Source organism: Lissotriton helveticus, unplaced genomic scaffold, assembly GCF_964261635.1.
Source record: "Lissotriton helveticus unplaced genomic scaffold, aLisHel1.1 SCAFFOLD_461, whole genome shotgun sequence".
Classification (NCBI taxonomy): Eukaryota; Metazoa; Chordata; class Amphibia; order Caudata; family Salamandridae; genus Lissotriton; species Lissotriton helveticus.
Genome location: NW_027612057.1, coordinates 291,109 through 317,921, shown reverse-complemented (window position 1 = coordinate 317,921; position 26,813 = coordinate 291,109). Strand labels below are relative to the sequence as shown.

The 26,813-nt window shown below is 53.3% G+C and overlaps 1 pseudogene across 1 annotated transcript in view; it reads right to left on the bottom strand.

The window, feature by feature from the left end:
* LOC144807624 (uncharacterized) overlaps positions 1-3,013 on the bottom strand; it is a 129,481-nt pseudogene extending 126,468 nt beyond the window's left edge. The window contains exon 1 of the transcript XR_013606364.1: positions 2,833-3,013. The product of XR_013606364.1 is annotated as an uncharacterized LOC144807624 (transcript). The remainder of the gene's footprint in view (positions 1-2,832) is intronic.
* Between the last annotated feature and the right edge of the window lie 23,800 nt (positions 3,014-26,813).

Below are 26,813 nucleotides of genomic sequence, written 5' to 3'. Positions count from 1 at the left end.
GCGGGGAACTAGGCCTGGGCGGTAAATTCCTTTCCGCTCGCGGAATTTAGGTAATTTCGCGTTCCGCGGAGAACGCAAAATTGCCCAAAATTCTGCGTCCTGCAACTTATTGAAATTGTATGCTTGTTTGCGTTCTCAATTGCGTGTTCGCGAGATATTTTCCCCCGAGCACGCCAATAGCGATTACGAACAGTAAAAAAGCATCACGAACAAGCAATTCCGCGTGTTCGCGGAATTTCTGCGTGTTCGCAGAATTTTTTTTACCATTTTGTGGAGATTTGCGTAACGCGATTACGCAAATTCCGCTAAGCCCTACTCAGAACCCACCGAGGCGCCACCGCACAACCAGATCGCGGGAGATAAAAGATGCCAAAATGGGGCTCGAGGCGGAAAGGTGGGAGGTGGCATGCAGTGGGGGTGGAATGCGGTGGGGGTGGCACGGCGGCAGGGGGTGGCACGGCGGTGGGGGGTGACACGGTGGACTGGAACGAAGCACGTTTGACAGCTCCATTGTCGGGCGCAGAGATGAATTCAAAGCTACGCATCTGCTGCTGGGTAAACAACATGCCACATTTTCAAAGCACAGAACCAAACTGGCAGAGTTCCAGTGCTTCATTTGTAAAATATCAAGTGCCAGGGCTCTGACCAGGAAGCCACTGCAGCTTGCACCACCCATTGCCCTTGTCATCACTGCCAAAACAACTACTAACCATCTCTCTCGCATGTAAATGCAACAGTTCTGATTATTCCAGGTCCCCAAAGCTAAAGGAATGGCTGGGGAGGCAGGTATTAGATTAGATGAGCAGTGCCACCATGTGGTAGACTGTTCTAAGTATGGTGTTGACAATTAGGTGCTGTGCTGAGCACCGGAATCCAATTAAGTGCCGAGGCTGAGCACCTGAAAGCATAGGCTCAAATTAATCACTGCAGAGTTCCCGCTCCCGCTCGCCCTCTCTCTTTCCTCACCCTAAAAAGCTGGGCTGCACACTTCAGGACGCCACGCTCGCCCTCGTGAGGCCACTCCGTCCCCCTAGAAGGGGGCCCGGGCAGTGGTAGTGCCGAAAGGCTCTATTTAGGAAGCATAAATCCAGATTCAAGCACTGTTGACGTTGGCAGCTTCCACCCTGGCGCGCGGGAGGCTTTAGACAGGCCTCACCTCCTATGCACCTCTGCACAGGCTTCTCCTCCTCTGGACAGGCCTCTCCTCCTCTGCATCTCTGGACAGGCCTCTCCTCCTCTGCGCCCCTGGACAGGCCTCACCTCCTCTGCACCCCTGGACTGGCCTCTCCTCCTCTGCCCCCTGGACAGGCCTCTCCTCCTCTGCACCCCTGGACAGGCCTCACCTCCTCTGCCCCTCCTCTGGACAGGCCTCTCCTCCTCTGCCCCTCCTCTGGACAGGCCTCACCTCCTCTGCAGCCCTGGACAGGCCTCTCCTCCTCTTCCCCCTGGACAGGCCTCTCCCGCTCTGCCCCATGGACAGGCCTCTCCTCCTCTGCCCCTCCTCTGGACAGGCCTCTCCTCCTCTGGACAGGCCTCTCCTCCTCTGGACAAGCCTCTCCTCCTCTGCACTCCTGGAGAGGTCTCACCTCCTCTGCACCCCTGGCAGGCCTCTCATCCTCTGCACCCCTGGACAGGCCTCTCCTCCTCTGCACCCCTGGACAGGCCTCTCCTCCTCTGCCCCTCCTCTGGACAGGCCTCTCCTCCTCTGCACCCATGGACAGGCCTCTCCTCCTCTGCACCATGGACAGGCCTCACCTCCTCTGCCCTATGGACAGGTCTCACCTCATCTGCACCCCTGGACAGGCCTCTCCTCCTCTTCCCCCTGGACAGGCCTCTCCTCCTCTGCACCCCTGGACAGGCCTCTGCTCCTCTGCCCCTCCTCTGGACAGGCCTCTCCTCCTCTGCACCCCTGGACAGGCCTCACCTCCTCTGCACCCATGGACAGGCCTCTCCTCCTCTGCACCCCTGGACAGGCCTCTCCTCCTCTGCTCCTCCTCTGGACAGGCCTCTCCTCCTCTGCACCCCTGGACAGGCCTCTCCTCCTCGGCCCCATGGACAGGCCTCAACTCCTCTGCCCCATGGACAGGCCTCACCTCCTCTGCACCCCTGGACAGGCCTCTCCTCCTCTGCCCCCTGGACAGGCCTCTCCTCCTCTGCACCCCTGGACAGGCCTCTCCTCCTCTGCCCCTCCTCTGGACAGGCCTCTCCTCCTCTGCACCCCTGAACAGGCCTCACCTCCTCTGCACCCCTGGACAGGCCTCTCCTCCTCTGCACCCCTGGACAGGCCTCTCCTCCTCTGCCCCTCCTCTGGACAGGCCTCTCCTCCTCTGCACCCCTGGACAGGCCTCTCCTCCTCTGCCCCATGGAAATGGCCTCACCTCCTCTGCCCCATGGACAGGCTTCACCTCCTCCGCAGCCCTGGACAGGCCTCTCCTCCTCTGCCCCTCCTCTGGACAGGCCTCTCCTCCTCTGCACCCCAGGACAGTCCTCACCTCCTCTGCACCTCTGGACAGGCCTCTCCTCCTCTGCAACCCTGGACAGGCCTCTCCTCCTCTACCCCTCCTCTGGACAGGCCTCTCCTCCTCTGCCCCATGGACAGGCCTCCCCTCCTCTGCCCCATGGACAGGCCTCAACTCCTCTGCACCCCTGGACAGGCCTCGCCTCCTCTGCACCCCTGGACAGGCCTCTCCTCCTCTGCCCCCCTGGACAGGCCTCTCCTCCTCTGCACTCCTGGACAGGTCTCACCTCCTCTGCACCCCTGGACAGGCCTCTCCTCCTCTGCCCCCCTGGACAGGCCTCTCCTCCTCTGCCCCTCCCCTGGACAGGCCTCACCTCCTCTGGACAGGCCTCTCCTCCTCTGGACAGGCCTCTCCTCCTCTGGACAGGCCTCAGCTTCTCTACTCCTCTGGACAGACCTCTCCTCCACTGGACAGGCCTCGCCTCCCCTGGACAGGCCTCTCCTCCTCTGCCCCTCCTCTGGACACGCCTCTCCTCCTCTGCCCCCTGGACAGGCCTCTCCTCCTCTGCACCTCTGGACAGGCCTCTCCTCCTCTGCACCCCAGGACAGTCCTCACCTCCTCTGCACCTCTGGACAGGCCTCTCCTCCTCTGCAACCCTGGACAGGCCTCTCCTCCTCTACCCCTCCTCTGGACAGGCCTCTCCTCCTCTGCCCCATGGACAGGCCTCCCCTCCTCTGCCCCATGGACAGGCCTCAACTCCTCTGCACCCCTGGACAGGCCTCGCCTCCTCTGCACCCCTGGACAGGCCTCTCCTCCTCCGCCCCCCTGGACAGGCCTCTCCTCCTCTGCACTCCTGGACAGGTCTCACCTCCTCTGCACCCCTGGACAGGCCTCTCCTCCTCTGCCCCCCTGGACAGGCCTCTCCTCCTCTGCCCCTCCCCTGGACAGGCCTCACCTCCTCTGGACAGGCCTCTCCTCCTCTGGACAGGCCTCTCCTCCTCTGGACAGGCCTCAGCTTCTCTACTCCTCTGGACAGACCTCTCCTCCACTGGACAGGCCTCGCCTCCCCTGGACAGGCCTCTCCTCCTCTGCCCCTCCTCTGGACACGCCTCGCCTCCTCTGCCCCCTGGACAGGCCTCTCCTCCTCTGCACCTCTGGACAGGCCTCACCTCCTCTGGACAGGCCTCTCCTCCTCTGCCCCCCTGGACAGGCCTCTCCTCCTCTGCCCCTCCCCTGGACAGGCCTCACCTCCTCTGGACAGGCCTCTCCTCCTCTGGACAGGCCTCTCCTCCTCTGGACAGGCCTCAGCTTCTCTACTCCTCTGTACAGACCTCTCCTCCACTGGACAGGCCTCGCCTCCCCTGGACAGGCCTCTCCTCCTCTGCCCCTCCTCTGGACACGCCTCGCCTCCTCTGCCCCCTGGACAGGCCTCTCCTCCTCTGCCCCCCTGGACAGGCCTCTCCTCCTCTGCCCCTCCCCTGGACAGGCCTCACCTCCTCTGGACAGGCCTCTCCTCCTCTGGACAGGCCTCTCCTCCTCTGGACAGGCCTCAGCTTCTCTACTCCTCTGGACAGACCTCTCCTCCACTGGACAGGCCTCGCCTCCCCTGGACAGGCCTCTCCTCCTCTGCCCCTCCTCTGGACACGCCTCGCCTCCTCTGCCCCCTGGACAGGCCTCTCCTCCTCTGCACCCCTGGACAGGCCTCACCTCCTCTGCACCCCTGGACAGACCTCACCACCTCTGCATCCCTGGACAGACCTCATCTCCTCTGCACCCCTGGACAGTCCTCACCTCCTCTGCACCTCTGGACAGGCCTCTCCTCCTCTGCAACCCTGGACAGGCCTCTCCTCCTCTGCCCCTCCTCTGGACAGGCCTCTCCTCCTCTGCCCCATGGACAGGCCTCCCCTCCTCTGCCCCATAGACAGGCCTCAACTCCTCTGCACCCCTGGACAGGCCTCACCTCCTCTGCACCCCTGGACAGGCCTCTCCTCCTCTGCCCCCCTGGACAGGCCTCTCCTCCTCTGCACTCCTGGACAGGTCTCACCTCCTCTGCACCCCTGGACAGGCCTCTTCTCCTCTGCCCCCCTGGACAGGCCTCTCCTCCTCTGGACAGGCCTCTCCTCCTCTGGACAGGCCTCAGCTTCTCTACTCCTCTGGACAGACCTCTCCTCCACTGGACAGGCCTCGCCTCCCCTGGACAGGCCTCTCCTCCTCTGCCCCTCCTCTGGACACGCCTCTCCTCCTCTGCCCCCTGGACAGGCCTCTCCTCCTCTGCACCTCTGGACAGGCCTCACCTCCTCTGGACAGGCCTCTCCTCCTCTGCACCTCTGGACAGGCCTCACCTCCTCTGGACAGGCCTCTCCTCCTCTGCCCCTCTCCTGGACAGGCCTCAGCTTCTCTACTCCTCTGGACAGACCTCTCCTCCACTGGACAGGCCTCGCCTCCCCTGGACAGGCCTCTCCTCCTCTGCCCCTCCTCTGGACACGCCTCTCCTCCTCTGCCCCCTGGACAGGCCTCTCCTCCTCTGCACCTCTGGACAGGCCTCACCTCCTCTGGACAGGCCTCTCCTCCTCTGCACCTCTGGACAGGCCTCACCTCCTCTGGACAGGCCTCTCCTCCTCTGCCCCTCTCCTGGACAGGCCTCAGCTTCTCTCCTCCTCTGGACAGACCTCTCGGTGCTTCTCACAGGACCCCTCCACTCCTGAGTCGCCGCCGCTTCTCGTGCCTTGCTACCACTGTACCTCACTTCCTCAGGAGGTGACGAGGCACATCCCATCCCGGGGCTGCCAACGGTGCTCCAGCTGCCAGCAGCACCCACGGATGAGACCCCGCCCCCTGAGAGGGAGAGTCACAGGGGCGGCGCCGCGGGCAGGAAATGAAACGTAACCTTGCAGCAGTCTGACTCCAGAGATGAGCAGACTCTTTAAGATCCTGAACTAGAGCCGAGAGCCCAAGGGCATTTGTTCGCGCTTTATAAATGTCAAAAATAAATAACTAAATAAACTATTACCTCACTGAGCCATCTATCGAGGGACTATCTGTATCCCTTCATTGTTGGAACTTTAACTGGGGCCAAATAGAGATTGAGCAACAGATATGTGTATGTGTAAAAGTGATTTTTCTTCCCCATGCTAATGTACTACTGTGTCAAGTGCTCGCTGAAATACTGATTACAAATGTATGCATAACTACGATTGAAACTAATAAAAAAGAATTTAAAAAAAAAGTAGATGATACTAAAGTTTGATTTGTGGTAGTGTGGTCGAGCAGTTAGGCTTATCAGAGGGTAGTGCGATCAGCATTTTGTTGTAAATGAGACACGCACTCAAGAATAAATCCGAGACCAATTTACAAAAATAACATAAATTTTTTAATTTTTAAGACCAAGAACTTTGTTCAAGATATGAATTTTCGAAGTTGGCAAAATGAATTACTTTTGTGCGCAATTACGCACTATTGAAGTCAATCTGAAGAAATCGTTAAATGCATATAAAATGATTCAGTTGGATGTCAAGGTTCATCTTTGGGAGTTCGCTAAGTAGCAAGGCCAGGTCCCGTGTTCCACCAGTGAATTCTCAGGAGCATCCCGGTTCAGCCACTTGAAAACACACTGCACAAAGGGACTTAAAGGTAAGCCTGAGGGGTCCCACCCAAGGGAGCTGGTTGCAAGGGCCTCGCGACCCTGGAAACACAGCTGGATCGTTGTTACCAAGGCCGGGTGCCTTGCAGATAGGTCAGCTGGCGGCGTGCGTCAAGATTTCCTCACGGTCCGTAGCAGACAAGTTGTAGAGGCCATTCTGGGACAGTTGGGCCACTCACAAAGTGGGTCTCCGGGGTCTCACAGTCCCTCAATGTGTGGTTGCTTCCACAACAGTTGGAGTCCGGACTATACTCTTCGTCTCGGTGTATGCTGCAGGGAGTCAGGTACCCCGGGTATTGGTGCGGCATGACTCCGGTGATCCTGGTGTCTTCTCATTTGGTGGGTAGAAAGATTTGATCATCCAGAGCTGGTGTGCACCTTTTGGTTTGGGTACTGCATCAGAGTCACCAAGGAGCATAAAGTCGAGAAACCGGATTCTACGGTTTCAGGGCCTGCAGGGGAGTAGCCCCTGTACTCCAAGGGAGTGCTTTGGTGATTTGTAGAAGAATAGATTGGGTCTGGGGTCTTGGACTCTTCACAGTTGCAGGACGAGACAGCACACCATGATTGTCACGTCCTTCAGGCAGCAGGCAGGTTTTGGCGACAGTATTCTGCAGCAGGGTTTCAGTTCTCAGGTCAGCAGCTCTTCTGTGTCCGGATCGTCTTTGTGTCCATCGAATCTAAAGTTCAGGGTCTAGGAATGCCCCCTAAATACTAATGTTAGTGGCATTAAAGGCAGTGACGGGTAGCAGCCAATACGCTAACCTTTAGAGTGTCTATATCCTCTAGGTGACCACTTCCTGTGGGAAGGAGCACTGCCCTACCCTGATAGGCTAATGTCCTACCATGCCAAGATGGAGAAATTGGAAAAGGTTTGTCCACATCTTCTGCCCCACCTTAGTGGTGGTGCTGCCTGAATGTGGACACACGTCCTGGTTTAAGTAACTTTCCCATCTTTTCTCCTGCCAAATGTGAAGCAGAAACAGGGGTTGGCATCCTCCACTATCTAGAGATGCCTGGGTCACATTTGAAAAGCGGTATTGCCTTTGAAGCTTCCCACTCTGGCAAGCCATTCCGGCCTGGAGGAGGTGTGAACCACCTGCGCCCAGAGCAGGCTTGTTTCCTGGCCTCGGAGAGCGCTGGCCCTCACCCCATGAGGTCAGAAACGTGTCTGGTGGTGGCAGGCTGGCTAGGCCTAGTCAGAGGTCACACAAGTTCTTGGTAGCTTTTCCAGGGACCCTCTAAAGTATATCCTGTGTGTATTTATTAATAGATCCAACACTGGCATTAATGACGATTTATTAAGATGAGATGTTTGGTACCAAACTTCTTAGGGTACAGTAAAGCCATCATAGAGCTAGGAAACTCGTAATGACAAGTACCCAGCCAGGTACTCTCTATGGCTTCCCTGTGCAGTTACAATATCCAAGAATGGCTCACGTATTGCAGGGTCACATCTGCTCACGCAGATATGTCCACACATGGGATATAGTGCTCCCTGCCTTAGAGCTCTAAGGCCTGCAGTAAGGGTGACTTACCTATAGCTCATGCTGTATATGTGGGCATTCTCAAAACAAGACTGTGATCCAGAGGAACCAATATGTCAGTTAATTTATGCTAGTAAGAACTAAATAGATCCCTATCATAGGGTACCAAATCTCTACTCTTTTCTTATTTATATACAACCAATGCTTACTCCGGGAGTGGTTGTAAAATTATTTATATGCATCACATATATCACAAACAACAAACACAAATAAATCACATATTCAAATATATATACAAACAAATGCAAACTATCTTTCCTGGCAATTATTTTCACGTGTGGATGTATTAACAGCATTATTCCGTCCGTCACTAGAATAAATCCAAAACGAGGTAGTCCTGTACACATTCCAGCACCGCTACTTAGCGGGTCCGGGCTCCGGGGTTCCTGGGTGACGTGACGACGACGCCATCTTGGGAAGGCTGTTACCTTCCTTGTTGGGGGTTAGCGTGCTAGCGCTTTTGACCACCACTCGCCTATTTAAAGCTCGCTTGGAGCGTAGCGGTCTAGCGCAGCGGTCGCGCCTTCGCTACGCCTGAGTCTCGCCAGAGTCCTGCCCGTCTGCGCCCGTCAGCGCTAAGGCAGGGCTAGGGCAGGGGACTCCGGCTCACTCAGGATGATATCTGCTGAGCGCCTGTGTTTGCTGCGACACCAGGTACGAGATTGTTATCATGGTTCTTTGGATCCCCTCAGCGGGCCGTATCAGTGCCCCACCTGTTCTTTTAAACTACCTTTGCCTTTGCCTATTAAGGGTTTTCAATGTAGGCCTCCAGTCGACAGCAAACAAGATACTGTTGCAGACTTACCCACTCAATCTACCCTTAAAGTTTTACATCTGAATGTCAGATCATTGTCCTGTCACTTCCAAGAAGTTTTTTCCTTGATAACTGATGATGATCCGGATATCTTTTTTTTCACGGAAACCTGGCTGCATGATCAGTCTATGGCGGTCACGAATCTAGCTCTCCCTGTGGGATACACCATGCACTCCCTCCCTCGCAATGCTAGAGGTGGAGGCATAGCAGTTGCGGTTAAATCATGCTACCCCTGCATATGGAAATCCATCACCATTGCAGGATGTGAGAGTGCCCTTTTCAACATCTCAGTGAATCCCCACTTTACTTTTACGGGACTACTAATTTATAGGCCCCCTGGTCCAGATGGCGCTTTTCGCCAAAGCCTCCCGGAGGTGATTTCCTCCCTAGTTTTAAAAACAGCTAACTTTACGATTATTGGCGACCTTAACTTGCATATGGATGTCCCACTCTCCAACTCGGTCCATAGCTTGTTAGCAGATCTTGAAGCGCTGCAATTGATTCAAATGGTACAACTACCGACCCATATAGGTGGCCACTTACTAGATCCCGTTTTGACGAATCTTGTGACTAACATCTCAGTGCTGCACCCTAGACCTATGGCCTGGACTGATCACCATTTGATTGAAATTCGTATCATTACTACTATTCCTCTCCCGAGAAATAACACCCCAGCCAGTTTCAGACGCCCCTGGAGAAACTTGAATTTAGAGCATTTCCACCAGCTCTTGATGAAATACCATCCCCTACCCCCTACTGAAGTCTCTCGCGGCTATGATAGTTTCTGCGAATGGCTAAATCACTCGCTAGATATGCTCATTCCGGCCAAGTGGAGTAAGACTAGATCTAGTCCTTCTAGCCCTTGGTATGATGATTCTCTTAAAATACTTAAAGTCTCCTGTAAAAAGGCAGAACGCGCGTGGCGCAAAACATATGATACTGACCTCAAGGCGGCCTATAGGGCCTGCACTAGAGTGTATCATCGGGCCATATGCGCAGCTAGGGCTGCTTTTTACTCTCAGGAGATTAAGAACAGTACAAACCCGACTAAGGTCATCTTCAGGGTGTGTAAGGACCTTACAAGCAAGAGGACTGACAGTGTTGCTACTGAACCTTCTATGGCACACTGCGAGGATTTAGCCTCGTTTTTTGTAGAAAAAGTGGAGGCCATTTACAGATCATTTTCTCAGCTTCCCATCAGGGAGAATTTGACTACATCACTGGTTCTCAAACCATTGTTGATTATTCCCAGTCCTACTCTGGATGAGTTTTTAGCTTTGACGACAAAAGTCAAATCCGGCTCTCCGGATGACCCAATGAGACCCGCACAATTTCGAGAATCTGCTGAATGCTGTTATCCTGCCTTGCAAGGTCTTATCAATTTGTCCTTTAGCACGGGCAGTGTTCCCAGGGCTTGGAAACAGGCGACGGTCATCCCTATCCTTAAAAAACCTGCCCTTGACCCCACTAAGCCAGAACACTATCGCCCCATCTCCCTTCTTCCTTGGCCAGCCAAACTAGCAGAAGCGCATGCTAATCGAATTCTATCATCTCACCTGCAAGAAGCGAATCTACTGGATAAATCCCAGAACGGATTCCGTGCGGGTCATAGCACCGAAACTGCTCTTTTGGCTGTGGTGGAGCACATCAGGAAGTTGTTGGATCAGGGTCAGACGGCGGCACTGATCCTTTTGGATCTCAGTGCCGCCTTCGATACGGTGTCCCATCAGATTCTTTTACATCATCTGATGGAGGCAGGAGTTGGAGAGGTGGCACTTGAGTGGTTTCGTTCCTTTCTTAAGGATTGAGGCTTCAAAGTGTCTACACCTCCTTTTGTCTCAGCTTCTCGCCCTATACTTCAGGGTGTTCCCCAGGGTTCGGCTCTTAGCCCTACCTTATTTAATTTATATGTTCAGCCTTTGGCGGAGGTAGCCCATAGTTTCGGTCTCTCCTTAGTGTCATACGCCGATGACACGCAGCTGGCGGTGGCACTTAATGGCGACTCCAACATGGACGCCCCCACCTTCCAGTCAGCGCTAAAAGCTGTTGCTGGCTGGTTGGCGAACAATCAACTTCAACTTAATGCCTCTAAAACCGAGGTCATTATTTTTGGTAGGGAAAGTGGGTTATGGGGAGATCAATGGTGGCCGCCTGATCTAGGCCCTGTTCCCACCCCTGTAAGTGAAGTCAGAAACCTCGGGGTGTGGTTTGATGACAAGCTTTCTTTCATCTCCCACACTAAGCGCGTGGCTGGCGCATGTCTAGGTACTCTGCAGTGTCTGCGACCTATTTTTACGTTTTTTGATGCGGAGACCAGACAGATTATAGTCCAAGCTCTGGTTCTTACCAGATTGGACTACGCCAACTCTCTGTTTCTGGGTCTAAATCAGGCCGAACTATCCCGACTTCAGATGGTCCAAAATGCGGCAGCTAGGATGCTTGTCGGCCTTCCGAAGTTTGTCTCAGCTCGTCGAACCATTCAGGATCTTCATTGGTTACCGATGGAGCAAAGAATTAAGTTTAAGGCCCTCTGCCTAACTTTTAAATTCTTAAATTTGCCTCCCCTCCTATACTTTCACAGACTATCCTGCACTATGTTCCTGCTAGAACCCTTCAATCTGCGGGATTGAATCTCACCATTGTACCGCGTTTTAAGAGAGCTAGAATGGGTGGACGTTCGTTCTCGGTGCTGGCGGCTGCCCTCTGGAACTCTCTGCCGGCTCCTCTCCGCTCAATCCCTGACCTGCTCCCTTTTAGGAAGGCAGTGAAGACCTTCCTCTTTTCTACAGTATAGATTTTATCTCCTGCCTTCTGTTGTGTTGTGTTACCCAACTCTCCAAAGCGCCGGGACGCCTCTTGGCTGCGGCATCCGAGCGCTATACAAAATAAAATAACATAACATAACATTCGAGGAATTTTTTCACCCTCACTTCACCCTCACTTCCTTATCAAGAACATGTACACAATTATTTTATGTTAATCCACATTTGGTGGACTCCTCTGTATCTTGGGGTCGACGCATTTCGTCGATCAGGCCTCATCAAAACAGTTGCGGCAGAGAAAATAATACCCAATTGGTATGCACGAGGAAAACTGGGTTAAAACTGGGTGGTGAAACCTTCCTCCTCGTAATCTTACTTGGCACTTGAATTGTAACGACTGATTCAATTGCAGGATGGTGCCAAAAAGGTCTGGGAAGATACTCTCTTAAGGGCCTCTGGAAATACGCATTCCTTCCCGCGTATTCCACTGCTCAGGGAAATGAATCCTACAGCGTCCTCCGTGACGAGCTCCGGTCTGTGGGCAGGGCACACAGGGATGTGTGCCATGTCGACTCTTCAGTTTTCTCTGCACCAAGACACGCAGCCTGCAGTGGCAGCTCACGTGGTCTTACTGAGGGGTCTCTGTGTTGGCACAGCTGGTGCTGCAGCCCTAGAGGACTCTCTTTAGTCTCCCTGCCCTAGGGACCAGGGGTACCATTTACGTGGGACTTAAAATGGTTGCTTAAGTGGTGCCTATTGTGCTACAGTTTTTAGTGAAAGAACACTGTTACTAGGAACCTGGTTAGTGGGGACCCAGTACACCTCAGTCAAAGTTGCATCAAAAATTAGGGGAAAAGTGGGGTGGGGGTTGTGAGAAGTTGGCCTGATATATGATGCTCACTAGTTCTAGTGATCACCTTGTATCAGTCCAAACAACCCTTATGGTGATTGGTTATAAGTCAACCTTATAGACCAGCTATCCTAATGGTAGCATGGACATAAGCAGTCTTAGGCTAAACTCTTTTGGCATGTGAAGCCAGCTGTTTTACCACAATATAACCCCTTGAATACCAGATGAAAGGACACCACACAGGTTGTTATGAAAATAAACAGTATATTTCTTAATAACAAACACCTCTGAACTCTTTATGAGGTCAGAGGGCTAAGCACATGACAATCTCTTAGGAAAAATACGATAAGTTGCACAAAATAACAATGGTGCCCTAGGGGCACGACAAACCATATACTAAGTAAGTGGAATGTGAAAGTCGATAGGAAGGATGGAGCTGTCCAGAGGCTGTAGGATCGTTGGGACCACGCTATACTAACTCTAGGTAAGTAATAGGAGGCCCACGGAACGCGTGTGCAGAGTGTGAATTCACACGCGAGATGCGTAACAACGTCTATGGACAGTACAGTTCAAGTTAAAGGTGAGTACGGACAATCCTGACTAGGTAGGACTAAAACGACTGTGGAACTGGACACTAGGACAGTTAAACTACCCTTGAGCACCGAAATGCTCTTGTTACCTCACCCACGGGCAGTGGGTGCATAGGTGCCAAAGTGTGTCGGGTTCTCGCGTTGAAGTCAATGGAGCCTGAAAGAAAAGATGCTGCAGACGACCAGGAGGAAGATGTCCGGTGCGATCCAAGGGTGGATCGGTGAAGAAGACGACCTGAAAGCAGAGGGGACAATGTTCAAAGTCACTAGCCAGCGACTGGAGTGGAACCAGGAAGGAACCAGACATCGTCGCCGCGATCAGGTGAAGAGTGGACGCGTGTCTCTGCAGCCACGTGGACCAGGAGGTGTCTTCGACGACCAGGATGGAGGCACGAGCTGTCCCACGCAGGGTCTCGCTGTCGGCGGTGTTCGGTCCGGAATCGGCGTCAACAGGCCTTGGCAAAGGCAACCCACCCGGTGAGTGGAAACGGCGTCTGGAGTGGACCAGGAGGGTCCGGGGTGCTCCTATTTTGGAAGGGCGCAAGGGCCAGTCTGGAGCAACCAGACCAGCAGTGGAGGTTTCAAAGTTCGTCGTCTAGGAGGCCACTAGCCAGCCAGCAAGTGACCAGGCAACGCGTCAAGCAGCAAACAAGAAGAAGGGCCCCACGCAGATCTCGTGGATGCTGGAGGGCTGGTCTTGGGTGCAGGAGCTGCTCGGGGTTGGGGCTTCTCAGTCCCCAAAGCACTTGGTTGAGTTTACCTCAGGAGTACTGCTGAAAGCGAAGTGCAGGTTCTTTCGGATTGGCTGGTCCCACGTGTCTCGTCGCACCCACGGATCTCAGCTGAGCTGCAGATGTAGGTTGAGGTCGGAGAGGTCTGGGAATCCGGGTCTCGTCGGGCTCTGAAGTTTGGATCCTCAAGGGAAGACGACAAAGTGAAGCCGCTGGAGCCTTGATGGTGCCTGCTTGTGCAGGGTGGACACTCCTTGCCCACAAGGGAGATTCTTCAGTCTTCTGTGGAGCAGAACGTCGAAGTCCAGATTTCTTCTTGTAGAATATGTTCAGGATACTCTAATTTGGAATGGGACCAGGTCCTACCTTTATTCTCCTAAACGGGGCTGCACTACTGACTAGGTCCCTCCCCTGGGTGGGACCAGGAAGGGGGGTGGTTACAACCCCTATCCTTTGTCCGGTTTCACGCCAGAGCAGGGGCAGTGATGCCCCAGCAACTGGTTTGAGCCGGAGTATGCACAGGACACATTGTGTGCCCCAGGCATGTCTCATTCCTTTCAGACCTGTCCTACCCAATACACAAAATCGTGTCTGGGGTGGTGCTAGCACCTCCCAAGGCAGGAAACCCTTTGTCCAAGCCACCCTCGCTGGAAGGACTCCCAGCAGCAGGAGGTCAGACTTGTGTCTGTGGTGGTGCCATCCATTTTGTGATGCCAAGGCTCGAGTTAACTTTAACCGGGGTTCTCAGTTACATACATGTTGTGTCCCTCTAGAAGGGTGGAATACTACCCCCGTCGCCAGAACTGGCGAGGGGGTAGTATTCCAATTCGTATGAAACATTACTCAACATGTTTTATAATGTTATACCAGAGTTAGCATTTAACCGCGAGGATTATAATGCACTTAAGAGTATATGGTATAGCGTTATCATGGAACAGCTATTAGGACTTGGTTCCGCAAGCTGCAGACGGGCTCAGCTCATGCCAGAGCACCATCTCACATAATTCCAAGCACTCTGCCTTCAGGATTGATAAGGCCTGCCATAGGAGTGACTGATAGGAATATATGTGTCCATTTTAGGTTTAGATATAGGTATACTATATCTACAGCAAAGGGTGTTTACACCACCTTGCCCCAGCTGTCGTGCAGCCAGTTGTGTCAGTTTTGGATGGCCAGCCAGGGGTGGCATAATACATGCTGCAGCCCCTGGTAGGCCCTGGGTACACCTATGCCCTGGGTACCTAAGGTACACTGTACAGGGACGGATAAGGTGACTCAGTATCCAATTAGATATGTACCTAGGGTACATGGAGTCCATTTTAACAGAGAGAGCAGGATGCCTGGGGTCCTGAATAGCAGGATCCCAGGCCAACTAAGTCAAAAACCAGCAAAACACTAGGCAAAAAGTTGGGGGCAACCATAGTCAGATATCCACCTTCCTACATAACCCCCCCCCCCCCAAACGAAAGGAGATAAGGCTATCCTTGACCAGGTAAGCCTATATTGCCTGAGTGGCCATATGAGGAGGTGCATGCACTGGCATGGCTACCCCCTATCTCATGGTCCACTAAGCAATCCCTCACCCTAAGGGTATCTGAGGGTCTCCACCATAGGGAATTTCTACCTGTGGTGTGTTTTGGCAAAGTAAAAGGCTGGTGCTGAGATGGAGTACTGAAGTGAGGCTCCACTAATGTTGGGCTCAGCTTCCTCCAATCATCATCCACCATAGAGGCCTTTCTTTCCACGACTGAGTTGTGTTGAGCTCTCAGGGTCAACCTCTGGCTACCTAAAGCTGGAGGCTGGGTCCCTCTGTTTGGCTTACTGGAGGGACAGGTCAGGTCTGGGACCCTTAGGTCCCACGTTTGGCTGTGCCCAGCAGAGTCTATCTGGGGGAGTTCCCTAACTAAGTTTAAGGGGGATCCCTCAGGAGTTTCTAACTTTTTCACCTTGCTAGGGCTGCTAGCTTTGGTGTCCCTAATCTGCTGATGGGTTTGTTTTATTGGACAGGGGGCCCTTTGGGGCTCACTGGCCTCCTTGACCTCTGTAGCCCAGGGCTGACTGAGGCAGGGTAGAGAGGGGCAGGTTACCTGCTCCAGACTGGGTCCCACCTTGTAAGGGTCCACTGACATCAGGGGCTCTGCCAGGCTAGTCCTGACTACCTCTGGGGCAGTTTCTTCACAAGGGGTAAGATCAGTTCCCTGAGGAGGCTGATCCTTTCCTAATGTCTGGTGGGAGGGAGATTTCTCTTCCTCCTCAATGCTCTCTGTTTGTGTGGAGTGATCCATAGTTCCAGGCTTCACAACACAGGAATCAGTTTGAGTTTGGGCTGTGGCCATTACAGCCCCACCAACCTTTTCAGGAAGGGACTCAGTTTGGGTATGGGCTGTTACCATCACAGCCCTCCTAACCTGTTCAGGAAGGTTTACCATTTTTGAATGGGTTTCTTGTTCTACCTCATCCCAGGCTGAGATCTCTAAATCATTCCCCAGTAGGCAATCTACAGGCAAGTTTGATGACACTGCCACTCTCTTGGGGCCAGTGACACCTCCCCAGCTGAGATTTACCACTGCCATGGGATGATTTTTCTGCACTCCATCAATGTTTGTCACCTGGTATGTGGCACCAGGTATAAGTTGCCTTGAGGGGACTAGACTCTCAGTCACCATGGTGATGCTAGCCCCTGTGTCTCTATAGGCCTCAACTTTCAGACCATTGATGAGGGGCTCCTGTCTGTATTTGCCCAAAGTGTTGGGACAATCAGTGAAGTTGGCAAACCCCATGCCATTTTCACAGACAAGAGTATCTAAGTTAGGGGACCTGGTTAGGCCAGAGTCCCCAGGAACTCCCAAAGTAAAACCACCCAAATTCTTGGGGGCACTCCCACCACCTGGGGCATTACTACTAGTAGCAACAGGAGGCTTGGGAGTATTACTTGGGGGTATGTTCTCCTTATTGTGTTTCTTTGGGCAACTGCTGTCAGTTTTCCAATGACCTACCTGTTTGCAGGCATGGCAATAAGGTTTCTTCTGGGTAGAGGAAGTGTCTTGGGACCCACCCCCATTTTTGGAGTTTTGGGGCCCTGGGGAATCCTTCTCTGTGGATTTATCCCCACCTTTCTCTTGAGGCTTGGTAGTCTCTTTCTTTTGGTCACCACCCTGATTCTTTTTTTTTCAGAACCAGATTTTATTGACATTTCAGAATGTGATTGCAGAAACATCTACAGCACTCCAGACATTGGAGAGGCTGTAAGCAAATAATCATGAATCACAGTTGCAGCAATCAGCACAATAATCAGGATAAGACAGTGATATTAACTACCCGGATCCCCCCCAACCCCGTAACAGCCCCCCACCCGGATCCCACCCCGCCCTGTTCACGATGGTCACCAGGATCTAAACAAAGTAGTCTGTACAGAGATGTTAATGCACTCTCACTCTTGTGCCGGCACTTATGACAGCTGATCCGCTATTATATCCTGCTGCGGCGCCGGCTCCAGCCACAGCCCCCTGTATTCTGCCCACCTCTTCCAGATTTTATAGTGTTTTCTGGGGCAGCCACGGGCCTCAAACACAGGGCGTTCTAGTCCCATGCAATAATCCATGCACCGTTTTCAGACCTCAATCGGGGGAGCCCCAGGGTCCTTCCAGGCACGGGCCACATCCCTTTTGGCAACTGTAAGGCCCAGGAGCAGGAGATGTCTCTTATAGATGTTACCACCCACTTGCTCCAAGACATGCAGAAATCCCAGCTGCGACGTACGCGGGAGTTGCCAGCCCAGAACCTCATCCAAGCAGCCCAAATACGCTTCCAGTATCGTGCCATTGCCCCACAGGTCCACACAGTATGCAGGAACGTGCCCATTTCCCTACCACACCTCAGACAGTCGGGGGAAGCAATCAATCCAGCCCGCCACAGCCTCTCTCTCGTGTAGTAAGCCCTATGTAGGTATTTAAATTAGATAAAACGCAGCCGTACGGCGACAGCCGCCTCCCTCGGAGCCGCAAGAGCCTACCTCCATCCTTCTTCATCAATTTCACCAACGTCTCTCTCCCATTTGGACCGTAGGCCGTCTAGGGAGGACGCACAGTGAGTAACAAGGGATTGGTATATGCAGGATATCTTCTTCTCCGTCAATTCTCCCATGAACAGTTTAGCCTCTATTGGACTGAATTCTGGCAGGGAGTCCAACCCCTCCAGGGCAGGGGAGATAGCATGGCGAAACTGCAGGTATTTGAAGAACTGGGCATTTGGCATATCGTACTCATCCCTCAACTCCTGGAAGGATTTAAGGGTCGTGCCCCTCATAACGTGCCCTAACGCCGAGATCCCTATCGATTCCCAGCCGCGAAACCCCGGCAGGGTCGACAAGGCCGGCAGGCGGCCATTCTGCCACAACGGGGTCTCCCCAGTCAGCCTATTCCACCATCCCATACGACCAAGTGTCCGACGCCAGACCTGGAAGACAGTCTGTGTAACCACCGGGAGCCTCTTCCTTTTCCCCGCTGAGTATAGTAGCGTGTGCAAGGTATCGGGTTCCATTAGATATCTCTCCAGAGCATATGCTGGATCGCCCCGATCCCCATACCACCATTCGTTAAGTATCAAGAGATGGGACGCCTGATAGTAGGAGAGGATGTCTGAAGACGCCAGACCACCGCAGTATTTAGAGAGGAAGCAGGTGCGAAGGGCCACACGCACCGCCCCCCCAGCCCAGAGGAAACGGCCCAGTGCCGAATCGACTTGGCGGAACCATTGTGGCAAGATAGGATAGGGATGATTCTGCAGTTGGTAGAGCAAGCGAGGGAGAGCGACCATCTTAAAGACCATATAGGTTCAAGGGCATGCGGGACCACGTCTTCATGTCCGATCTGATTCTGTCCCAGACCGGAATAATATTACGCTCCCACAAGACTCCAGGGATGTCAGTCAAAAACACCCCCAGGTATTTAAGACCTCCCGTCGCCTTTTGTAGGGCTGATGCCCAGGCACCAAGAGCCACCCCGCTGCCTAGGGTCCACAAAACAGACTTCCTCACATTGAGATTCAGCCCTGATACTTTGCCAAACACTCTCATAATCTCAAGAACCCTGGGGCCTGACCTGTCAAGATCTGTAAGAAAGAACAGTATGTCGTCCGCGTAGAGCGCGATGCGGTCTGACGGCCCAGCCTCCCATTCGAACCCCTTCATTTGTGCATCTATTCGCACCCACGCCGCAAGGGGTTCCACTGAGAGAGCGAATAAGTATGGCGAGAGCGGGCATCCCTGTCGGGTGCCTCGCCCGATGGGAAAGGCGTCTGAAATCACACCTGCCACCCGCACGGACGCCGTCAGGTCGGTATACAGCAGCCGCACATACGAGAGGAATTGAGGGCCGAGATTCAAACGGGGTAGGAGTGCCTGTAAGTATGTCCAGCTCAGCGAGTCGAAGGCCCTATCGATGTCAGCCAACAGGAGCGCCGCCTGGAAGCCGGTGGCTTTCATCATCTCCAGAGCCACCTGGGCACGCCTGATGTTGTGTCTAGTGGCCCTGTGTGGCATAAAACCAGCCTGGTCCGGGTGGACCAGAGCGGTAATCAGAGGCAGGAGGCGATTGGCAAGCGCCTTCGCCAGTATCTTCGCCTCGATGTTTAGGAGAGAGATAGGGCGGTATGATTCGTGCCGATCTGGCGGTCTCCCCGGCTTGCAGAACACCACTATCTCGGCATGTCTCCAATCCGACGGCAGCTGACCCCGTTCCCTAGCAGCATCCAATGCCTTCTTGAAATGGGGCCCTAACTGGAGGTGATATTTCCGTAGAAACTCGCACGGGAAGCCGTTCGGCCCAGGGGCCTTCCCGGCATTCAGCTCGCCCAACGCCTTGCCCAGTTCCTCCGCGGACAAAGGAAGCTCAGAACCATCACGCTCCTCGTCAGAGATCCCCCGTGGCGGGAGATCCGCCAGAAATTTGTCTACTGCCTCCGCGGGAAGAGAGTCTCTGGGGGCATATTGCGCCTCATAGTAGCGCGCAAAACTGTCGGCAATAGCCCCTGGATCAGTTATAGGGGTCCCGGCCTCATCTCTCAGCGCCGGCAGCGTCTGAGCCTGGAACGCGCCCTGGCACAACCTGTACAGCATAGAGCTAGATTTGTCCCCCCATTGGTATATTCTACTCTGCGTTGCAAGCCATATATGGCGCGACTCCTCAAGCAATAGCGTAGACCGTGCCTCCAGAGTGCGGACGCGATCTTCCGCCTTCTCCAGTTCCTCCCTTCGAGTCCTACGGGCCCTCACACACCAGGCTATATCCACTCCTCAGAGTGTAGGCTTCATGGCCTCCCAGAGGGTCACCACATCCGAGTCCGGCCCCTCATTCTCCTCCCAGTAGTGAGCAATGGCCTCACGCATGTGGGACTGGTAGTCATCTCGTTGCAGATGCCAAGTAGAGAGGCGCCATCGAAACGGCTGTTGCCGTCTGTCAAGGAGGATATCAATCGTAACGGGGGAATGATCAGAAAGCCCCCGAGGCAGAATAGCGGTCGACGTCACCCTTCCGACTGCGGCGCACGGGACGAACAAGTAGTCCAACCGTGAGAAGGAACGATGGACCGCAGACACATAAGTAAATTCCCTACTGTGTGGGTGTTGGCAGCGCCAGGCATCCATTCATCCCATACCTCTCACCATATCACTCAGTTTCGTAGGGGCAACCGCCAGCTGTCCGCCATCCGGCCTGTAGCGATCCGCAGATCCATCCATTACATCATTCCAGTCGCCGCCTATCAATGACAAGACGTCCGGTACCTCAGCCCAGACCGCAAACAGCTTCTCCGCCAGAGACCATTGCAAGGGGGGGGGAATACACACTACCAAAAACCACTTGTTCCCCGCCAATCATTCCTTTGATAAAGACATACCTGCCCTGGGCATCAATCCACTGTGAGGAATGGGTATAGGATACCCTTCGGTGAACCAAGACCCCACCCCCCGAGATCCCCGGGCAAACCCAGCATGGTACACCTGATGATAACCATATCGTTGTAGACTCAGAGTCTTCGTACCTAGGAGATGAGTCTCTTGTAACAGTAGGACATCAGCCTTTTCCCTTTTCCCCTGTCGCAGCACAGCCGCTCTTTTGATTTTATCGAGCATACCCCTCACGTTCCAACTCACAATTCTCAGTGTAGCTCTGGGGAGCTCCGAGGCAGGACCCCTAGCCGCCATCAAATGAAAAGGGCCGCAATTGCCCGGGCGTAGGAGAGTGCAATTGCCCATAGGACATAAATCGAACCTGGTGGGCCATCGTGTGTGAACAAGTTACCCCTGTGGACCCAAACACTGCGCATCCCCCAGCCCCCAGCCCCCAGACCCAACCCCAACCCAACTCCAACCCAACTCCCAGCAAACCGGCCTCCCCCCTCCCCTATACCTCAACAACATTGAAGTACCTGTCGCGGTGCAGGAGCGCCCTAACCCCCACCGGGAGGTCAGCTGCCACCCACACCAATGGATCCCCAAGAACCCCTCCCTCAATAGTCTCAACTACCCACCCAACCAACAGACTCCCCCCTTAACATCTCTCACTTGAGTAGGAGGCAAAGCCCCTGTAGAAGAGCTTCCTGAACCCCCCCCCCCACTGCCCCACACAGTCCCAATAATTATAAAGGAAAGCAAGCAGCGATTATACAGTCAAGTAGCAAGCCGCAGTCCAAACAGGCACAAGAAAACCATCTCCCAGCGGGAGCCTGTAAATATTGCAAGTAGGTTCAGTCCCCTGAGGCACCTCCGTCTTTGCCAGAGTGGTCAGAGCCGGTGGGTGCGCCATCTCGTTTCCCACCACGTGAAGGGGAGCGTTTCCGCGACCATGACCTTCTATGTCTCCTGCTCCTGGCATTTGGATCCTCCCATGCCGGCGATGGGCCCCTCGAGTGACCCGGGTTCAGTCCCGGCTGGACATGCGGCCGGACCCTCACTGTCTCATCAGTCCATTTAAAGACGTCCTCCGGAGTATCAAAGAAATGGGTTCGCGACTGAAAGATTACCCGCAGGCGGGCCGGATAAAGGAGGGAGTATTGGATCTTCAGACCACGTAGTTTTGCCTTGGCGGCAATGAACGAGTGACGTTGTTGTTGCACGATCCTGGTGTAATCCGGAAAGATCATTATCTTCTGGTTTTCAAATAGAAGAGAGTCTTTGGTCCTCCCCTCCCGTAGGATAGTGTCCCTGTCGTGGAAATTCAGAATCCTAGCAATCACCGGCCTGGGCCGCTCCCCCGTTGGCGGCTTCTGCATCAGGGCTCTATGTGCGCGTTCAATCACAAAGCATCGAGACAGAACGTCTGGGGGAAGACAAGACTCCAACCATTGGGACAAGAACAGTTTCATGTTCCCCTTCTCACAGCCTTCCGGAAACCCCACGAAGCGAAGGTTGTTTCTGCGTGCCCGCCCTTCAGCATCCTCCACGCGGAGCGCAAGGCCCCTCTGGACGTTTTCCATTGCCGCCATTTTCCGCTTCAGGGTCCCAACGTCGTCCTCCACCACCGATATCCTGGATTCCGCCTCAGTAATACGCACCACAGCGTTCCGCAGATCTTGACGCATAAGGGTCACGTCCACGCCAACTGCCCCAATCTTGGCGTCCAGCATGTCTCTGGACTGGGTAATCGCCGCCATAAGCGCTGCATTGTCAGGGCCTGGTCCGTGGCCTCCGCCCGTGGCACCAGGCGCCCCACTCGGCCCCGTAAACTTATCTAGGGTCCCCTGTTTGGCGGACCCGCTGCCACCCCCGCCTCTGGTAATGGTCGCAGTACACCTGGGTCCAACTGATTTCGGAGTGTCCGTAGATTGTCTCGGTGCCGATCCCCCGCACCTCCAAATGTAAGCAAGAGTACACCACACGAGAAACTCCAGGCACACTATTCCTCCACGCTATCGTCGTCCGCTGCCAGGGGGGGGCATCGGGTTCCACGAGGCTGTCCCCCAGATTATGGTGTACAACGTCGTTCCAGCCAGGCCCAGTCACCGCTCCGTGATGGCCCCGCTCCAAACCCTAGCCACAAGGGGGGGCCCGTGGATCCACACCAGGCCACGCAGCGACCTGCCACTAGCACCCAGCGGAGGAGCCCCCCCGCCCCACAGTCCAACTGTCTTGGGCACTCACCGGCGTTATGTGGGCCGGCCGCTGGTGTTCCTCGTTGCCACACAGAGTCACCTTCGACGGATTTGTCGTCTCACCAGGCGCCGCCACCGAGTCCACTCAGGATCGATCCCCACACTCGCCTCAAGCAAGGGAGCACACCAGACTCCTGGGCAGGCGCTCGCCCCGGGGGGCACCATACCTCCAGCTGCTCCAGTCGATTCCCCAGCTGCCGCAATGCTCCTGCCCTCGTGGCTGGGAGTCTCCAAACTCGAGGTCCCGGTCTCTCGGCCCCGATATAGGCCGCAGCGCCCTCCGGCCTCTCCCTCAGCTCAGGTCGGTGCCCCCACTACTGCGGGCAGGCCCGTGGATACGCTCACAGTTCTGCCCCCAAGGGGGGCTGCAGGCCCTGGAGAAATGCGGGCATGGCCGGCCGGCGCGGGGACCCTCCGACCGGGAGGCGTCAAAATCGAGGACCCGGCTTCCCCTCAGGGACTAGGCCACAAACTGCCGCTGCTGCTGTCGTGACTGCAAAGGATCCGGGAGCACCGAAGAGTGCACCGGACAACACCTCCTGCCTTCCGCCCCGATCACCGCAGGCGTGGGCTACGAAGCGGGTTCAGGATCCAGGATAAATTGCCGGATAACAGTCGGGCCGGTGGGAGCTCTAGCAAGCTGCGTCCACCATCGTTGCCCGCTAAGCCACGCCCCCCCACCACCCTGATTCTTAGGCCTAATCCTGGTTCTGACCCATTTGTCTGCCCTCTTACCCAATTCCTGTGGAGAGGTCAGATCAGAGTCTACCAGGTGCTGGTGCAAAAGCTGGTTTTGACAGTTAAGTAAGATTTGCTCTCTCATAATGAGATTGTACAACCCTGTGTAATCAGTAACTTTACTACCCAATAACCAGCCCTCCAGAGCCTTAGTAGCGCAATCTACAAAATCAGTCCAATCCTGAGCCTGAGTTTTCTGGGTGTCTCTGAACATTAACCTGTACTGTTCAGTGGTTAAGCCAAACCCATCAACCAGTGAATTTTTCAGGACTTGGTAGTTGTTAACATCCTCATCTTTAACAGTGAGGAGCTTGTCTCTTCCTTTACCTTCAAAGGAGAGCCACAATATAGCTGCCCACTGACTCTGGGGTACCTGTTGTACTTTGCAGGCCCTATCCAGAGCAGTTATCCACTTGTGGATATCATCTCCTGTCTTATAGGAGGGCACTATCTTGCTCAGGTTTCTAGTATCAAAACCCCTTTCTCTATCCCTAGGGATATTGCTGCCACCAGTGGGGACTACCCCACTCAACTGTTGCTCTCTAGCAAAGGCAAGCTTCTCCTTGGCAAGGGCAAGTTCTTCCCTCTGGATCCTCAGATTAGCTTCCCTCATCTTTGCTTCATGCTCTCTCCTCTGAGGGGAAGTCATTCTCCTCTGGGGAGAAGTCATTCTCCTCTGAGCAGAGGCAGGAGAGTGCACAGATCTATTGGAGGCCCTAGAATTAGATCTATCTCTCCTAGCTCCAAAGTTAGGCTGCTTAAGGTCAGCACTGGGGGTCCCCCAGATCCTTCCCTATGTAGGTCTAAGTTGGCCCTTGTAAGTCTGCTGACTAAAGGTTGCCTATTGTCTGCCTCATCCCCAGATGATTCCTCCTCCTCATCCTCCTCCTCAGCTACATTCTCTGTCTCAGGGAGGTCTGGATCACCAAGAGTACCAAGTCAAGTTCATAAGTCTTTATTTCGAATAAAATTCATAAAAGACCACAAAGTAAAAATATTTACAAGATATCAACATTTTTGCATATTCCAAGGAACCCCAAATATAAAAAAAAGGGTTGCCCGTAGGCAACATACAAAATTTAAAAACACAAGTTAAGAAGAAGAATACAAGTTAATCAAAGCAGGGTTACACGTTCTTTGCACGTATCAGCCACATCCACCCCAGAAATTTAGCAACACAAATCACAGATTTTTCAGTGCGCATGTCGCGTAGTTTCAACAGGGCAGTGCGATTCTCTACACAATTTAAAGTTTTACAAATTGGTTGCAGCCATTTTAGTCGGGGCAACCGATATGCTGGGCACGCAAAAAATATATGGCCAATACTCTCAACCTGATCAGAGCAAAAAGGACACTTAGAGGTAGAAGACTTTGTCCATCTTGCAGTAAAGGAATTGATCGGCAGCGTTCCCACACGAAACTGAAAGTACAGCTTGCGGTCAAGGGCTTTGCATATCAAATCCCAAAAAGGCTCAAGGGATGGTATAATCTTATGTGATAAGAACAATCCCGTTAGGCTATTTTCTGATGAGAGTGAAACCAAAACAGATTTCTTTGCTGCCCAAAATAGCTCTTTAAACTCCACTTTGGAGGGGAACCTAGCACATTCCGGATGCAACCATAATTCAGAAAGGCCCATGGAGTCCAGAGTCTGTTTGACCTCCCGCAGCCAAGGGATTTTCATGGCACCCCACAATGATCTAATTTCACACAATTCGTGGGCAAAAAGGCTAAGCTCATGAGTAGTCCAGAGTCTTCGCCAGAAGGCGACAAGCCGGTACTGTGCCATCTCATCCAGAGGTCTGCAGCCCAAATCCAAAAGCAAGGGTTTTATGGGTGTCGATTGCGGAAGCCCAACTAGACTCCGAAGGAACCTATTCTGTGCTATGGTTAATGCTGTCAAGCTTTTGTAACCCCAAATGTCCGCACCGTACAAAGTGGCTGCGTTAACCTTGGCCTCATAAATTTTTAAAGCTGGTGTAATGCGTTTTGTCAAGGTTTTTTTTTGTTCCTTTAGCAAGCAGCCAGTGAGGCGGACAAATTTTAGAATTAAAACCTCCAGCTGGGGATTCCAGTTAAGTTGATGGTCAAGAGTCACGCCTAAATAGGACATGACTTTGACCTGTTCAATAGGGACACCTTCTAATAAAAATGAACTTGTAATTTGTTTGTTTTTGTTAAAAACCATAAATTTCGTTTTATCAGCGTTAATCTGAAGGTCATTTTCAGAACAAAATTCTGCAAATCTATTTAAAGCTGCCTGGAGGCCACTCCGAGTCCTAGAGAGGAGCAGGGTATCATCAGCGAATATTAACATGGGGTACTTGGCCCCCCCCAGGGTGGGTGCATCAGTTTGAGTTTCATTAAAGAAGGCAACCACCCGATTAATAAATAGGAGGAACAGCGTGGGTGCCAACACACAACCCTGCCGAACCCCGCGTTCGACAGGGAAGTTGGCGGTTACCTGACCCTGCTTCCCCCATCTTAAACGGGCAAAATTATCCTCGTGTAGACGCCTAACCAGCTCTAGAAGTTCAAGTGGAAGGCCCATAAGTCTAAGGGCATCCCATAACTTGGCCCTCGGAACCAGGTCGAAAGCCGACCTGAGATCGACAAAGGCGGCATACATGACACCTCCGCCCAAGAGGACCACCTTCCAGTATAACATGGTAAGGCGAAACACCTGGTCTAGGGTGCTAGTACCTGATCTAAACCCTGCTTGCAAGGGGGAGAGTATATTATTCTGCTCCATCCACCCCTGAATTCTAGCTAGGGCCATTCTTGATACCACTTTCTGAATAGTATCTATCAAGCTGATGGGACGATAATTTTTCGGAGAAGTTCGATCCCCTTTCTTGTGTACCGGAAGTATTTCAGCCCCTTTCCAGGATTGTGGCACCCTAGCTCCCGCGGCAATAGAGTTTGCTAAAATTGTTATATAAGGGACCCATAATTCTATATTTAATTTAAAAAGATCTGCGGGAACAGCATCTATGCCTGGGGCTTTCCCAGACTGGACTAAGTGTAAGGCATGTTCGTTGTCAGAAAAGCAGAAGTTAAGAACATCCCCATAAACTTCTAGTGAGGTCCCCACTACAGACTCAGTAGCTAAATGAACGATGTTAGGGTCTTTAAACTGAGTGGAAAAGAATTCCACCCAATCATCAGAGGAAACATAATTTTCTGGAGTAAGTGAGTCAGAGCCCCGACCCCACCTAACCAACTCCCAAAACTTAATCTGGTTGGATGATTCACAGGCTTTAAGGAGTTCCGTCCAATATGAATCGTCCCATTCCCTTTTGGCTTCCCAAATAACGTGTTTATAGGCCTGTCGGGCTGTCCTGATTTCTGGGGTATTTCTAGATTTAACAGCAGCGATTAGTATACTATGGGCCTCTCGACAATTTTTAGTATACCAACCTTTGGGTTGCTTCACTTTCTGTTTTCTATATGGCCTAGTAAGCAGTTCTTTAATGGCCGCAAAACATGTCTCGTGAAGATCAACAATAGTGGGCTTAGCCCTGTCGTCGTCAGG